The sequence below is a fragment of the Procambarus clarkii genome, chromosome 7 (assembly GCF_040958095.1).
Source record: "Procambarus clarkii isolate CNS0578487 chromosome 7, FALCON_Pclarkii_2.0, whole genome shotgun sequence".
Classification (NCBI taxonomy): domain Eukaryota; kingdom Metazoa; phylum Arthropoda; class Malacostraca; order Decapoda; family Cambaridae; genus Procambarus; species Procambarus clarkii.
In genome coordinates, this window is record NC_091156.1 from 6,606,405 (window position 1) to 6,610,791 (window position 4,387).

General features: G+C 38.6%; 1 long non-coding RNA gene across 1 annotated transcript in view; it reads left to right on the forward strand.

The window, feature by feature from the left end:
• Positions 1–360: 360 nt before the first annotated feature.
• LOC123761328 (uncharacterized) overlaps positions 361–4,387 on the forward strand; it is a 57,756-nt gene continuing 53,729 nt past the window's right edge. Inside the window, exon 1 of the long non-coding RNA XR_006773218.2 lies at positions 361–493. This is a non-coding gene — a long non-coding RNA (uncharacterized lncRNA). The remainder of the gene's footprint in view (positions 494–4,387) is intronic.

The following is a 4,387-nucleotide window of genomic DNA, read 5'->3' on the forward strand; positions in this document are numbered from 1 at the left end:
CTTTTGATCACATGGACCTTCCACACCGTCTGACAGAGTGCTCAAACACACGTCTGTGGAGACTGCACAGCAGGGAACGCCGGCGTAGTGCATAACGATGCAGTAATTAACATTTACATCTCAAGTTACTTTCGTTAATCTACTGTATATATACCATGAAAAGAACTTGTTTTTGTTAATTAGTTTGTTATGGGAATCACGAACTTTATGCCTAGTGCAAAGAGACGTTTGTTCGAGTGCGGGCGAGGAGGTCCATCGCTGACGAAAGAAATGGTGAAGATCAAATCTTTCTGCAACATCAAACAGGCCGCGGCCGGCATGCGCGCGCACCTTGCCATCGACGCCATCTTGACTCTGCAACCACGGGCCCCGAGTAAGTGTTTACAGTTGTTTGTTATTACCTGTGACAACCATGTGGGTATCGCCGAGTAATGCCGCTTTTCCTCCTCTTTCCGCCATTCAACGGAATTTTTTTCCTCGTTTAAGGTGACAGGTAAGCATAATTAAAGCTTATATGCATCCATAAGTGCAGTAGCATAGAGGCGCGTCAATATATACGATTCAAACGGGTGTAGCTACCATCAATCGCGTTTGAAGCTTGCAAGAATTGACATGGTAGAAGGGCAGTGGGCAGTTCCTGGTGGAGTGGCAAGCCGAGTTGCAAGGCTTGACCGTCGGCAGGTATCTCGCTTGGCCGACTGGCCGCCCAGTATCTGGTGTCATGTAATAGAGAGACACCGTATTGATTCAGATGATGCAGACGTGGGCATAATGATACGCTCGCCAGTAACTGATGGGCGGTAATATACGAGTATTACCGGTGAATGTTCAGGCCCGTGTTATACTTGTGGCCGAGTTAATGTGCTGATAAATACAATTATGTTAATACATTGCCGTGTATATGTTCATATATCGTATGAGGTTTCTTGGCATTCTTATTTTTGTTGTTTTATTCATACTTATACAGTATAACTAGATTGTGGATGCTTTTGTCTTCTAGCATACTAAATGTTGGTATATGCGCATGTATATTTTAATTGATTTTCCAATCATTAATAATGAGACATGTATAAAGACGGGATGAATACATGTACAATGTGAATGTGTCATAAAAAACAGAGGAACCATTACATTTTTAGAATCAAAAGCAAAAATTTTGCTTGTAAACAAATACAGAGATTCACTTAATACATGAACATTTATAATTGTGCTTGAAATTGAAGAACATAAGTGTTTCATTGCTATTCAAACTACAATATAGAGATGTTTATAATGATCAATTTTGTAGCTAATGTTTTCGATATTAATTTGAGTGTAGTTCAATTTACATCAACATTTTAATTATATTTATTTATATATTCGAGTGCATTGCCTAGTATTCTATATTATAGGAGCTCGTCTACTATTTTATGGAAAATTCTGAATCAGTAATGAACATGTAACACGAATTCCGTACTTTAGCCGGCAAAGACTAAGAATACAAAGTTACATAGCAAAGACTAAGAGCATTAAGTCACTTATCACGGACTAGGAACATTAAGTGAATTAGCACGGACTAAGAACATAAAGTCACTTCTAGGAACATAAAGTCACTTAGCACGGACTAGGAACATTAGTCATTGGAAAACCTGGTACTAAAAGACATGTTGCTGACAGTATCAGCGACAGTGGCACTTTGTTCCAGGAATTAACATTTGTTAATGATATGTTAACATTAACATTACACAACAAATTAACTTTTGGCAGAACAAGGAAAATATTTGTTGTTGTATCTCTCTGTCTCACTGTCTGTCTCTCTCCCTCTCTCTCTCTCTCTCTCTCTCTCTCTCTCTCTCTCTCTCTCTCTCTCTCTCTCTCTCTCTCTCTCTCTCTCTCTCTCTTTATATATATATATATATATATATATATATATATATATATATATATATATATATATACGAGTTATTGCAGTTTATTAAATATTAACTCTGACACTATGTTCGAATATTTATTGATAGAAAGAACAATATTTGTATTAGTAAAAAGAACACTATAGTAAGGATAATGCAATTAATAATAATTATACTGTAAGCAATAACATTATTAAAATAAATAATACTGTTAATACCTTAATATCTAATAACAATTGCAGTAATGCTAATAATTATATTATTAGTAAAATCAATATATTTTACAATAATTTAAGATGGTGACTCTAGCTACTGCAACACTGACATGCAGGAGAATATAATTAATAATTTTTTTATTGTGTATCGTTGTAATAATTTTTTTATATATAATTCATTCTCTGTTTCACTCATGTTCCTGCACTCTTCCTGCACTCTTCACTCTTCCTTCTTCTCGTGTCTTCACACTTCTTTCAGTGATTTTCTACTCCTCCTTCTCGTCGTGTTTTCCTTCACTCTTCTTCCAGTGTTCTTCCACTCTTCCGTGCTTCTGCTTCCACGTTACTGTACGTTGTGTTTATTTTCCTTTTTGTTGCTAATGTAATTATTAATGTTATCATTGCCCTTATCATATTGTTATAATTAAAGTTATTATTATTATTATTATTATTATATTACTGTAATAATTATTATTATATTTTTAATAGTACTGTACTGTTGTAATTGTTATTTTTATTACTTTTACTATTTTAATTACTATTAAGATTACTTTTAAATTTTACTTTGTGTACTTTTATCATGAATATATTAAATTCAAGGAATTTAATATCATCGGCACAAAAATATCTTCGAAGATGGGCTCTGGTTCTTCTCATTCTTCATTATTTCTCTTCAATTTGCATTATGCTCCTCACTCAGCATCTTCTTCCACTTCTACTGTTTCGCTTTCTGTTCTGCATTTACTGTCCTGTTCTTGTTCTTCAGTGAGCTTCTTCACACGCGCATTTTCCTTCCCACAGATCCTTGATCTATCCAAATTAAATTCTTTTCATTCCCAAATAAGAATAAAAGCCAAAGGCATCAAAAGACAAATTTCTACATCAAAAATTATAAAAATCACAGCTACTAAAAAACTTGGAGAAAATGGTATATGCCCAACCCTCCAATCCTTCTTCTCTCCCTCCCAACCCTTCTCTCTCTCTCTCTCTCTCTCTCTCTCTCTCTCTCTCTCTCTCTCTCTCTCTCTCTCTCTCTCTCTCTCTCTCTCTCTCTCTCTCTCTCTCTCTCTCTCTCTCTCTCTCTCTCTCTTTTTCCCACCTAACTTGGTTACCTGGTTGATACCTGGTTAATGGGTTTCTGGGAGTTCTTTGCTCCCCAAGCCCGGCCCGAGGCCAAGCTTGACTTGTGAGAGTTTGGTCCACCAGGTTGTTGCTAGCAGCGGCCAGCAGGTCCACATATCCACCACAGCACGATTGATCCGGCACTCCTCCCTCCATCCTTTCCTCTGTTCCTCCCATCCTTCTATCCGTATCATTCTATCTTTCTTATTGCCTCATTTTCTTCCTCTCTCCCTACATCCCTTCCTCCCTCATTTCCTCCCTTCCTCCCCTTTAACCCCTCTCTCCTTTCGTCCCTACCTTCCCCGTCCCTCCCTTCTTCCCCCTTCCTCACCGTCCCTCCCTTCCTCTCCCCATCCTCCCTTTCATGAGGCCCCGTCAACTACAGTGAGGGAGAATGAAAGTTGCATACAAATAGCTCATTATGACGTCATTGAGCATAAGATAGACATACAGAAATGAAAGAGAGTAAACACACACACACACACACACACACACACACACACACACACACACACACACACACACACACACACACACAACGCTGCACACATACATACACAGTTTCAAATGTAGATATGATAGAGCCCGATAAGCTCAGAAACCTGTCCACATGTTGACAGTTGAGAGGCGAGACCAAAGAGCCGAAGCTCAACTCTCGCAAACAAAACTAGGTGAGTACATAAAACACACTCACTCGCCCCAGAGCGAGAACTGACTAGTAACTTAGCCAAAACAGTTCAACCCGTCCTCCTAATAGAACGTCGTTATTATGACGTATACTCTGCCTACGACCAAAAATTATCGTACTAGAAAATGGAAGCGGCTCGTGAAATTGACATACTGGCTCGTTTCCTGGTAGGTTAGGAGAGGTCGCTTTAGTACGTCCGTTTCTTGACGTTGGGAAAGCTGAGGAGGACGGGTTGAACTGTTCGTCCATGTTCTCCCAACAGTAATAGAGAACTGGGTGTGAAACCAACTGGTGGGAGAAGTACCATGAGCAATGGGCAGGAAAAGCTCCCAGCCTGCTAATGCCTGTCAAAATCTTTATATTTACGTATGTAGGTTAGCTTAGCATTTTAAAAGCACCGAATCACCTTCTGTGGTTGAGTGTTCAATAAACCCTTGAACTATATGTTTAACACTGCTCTAACCCTGTCCATG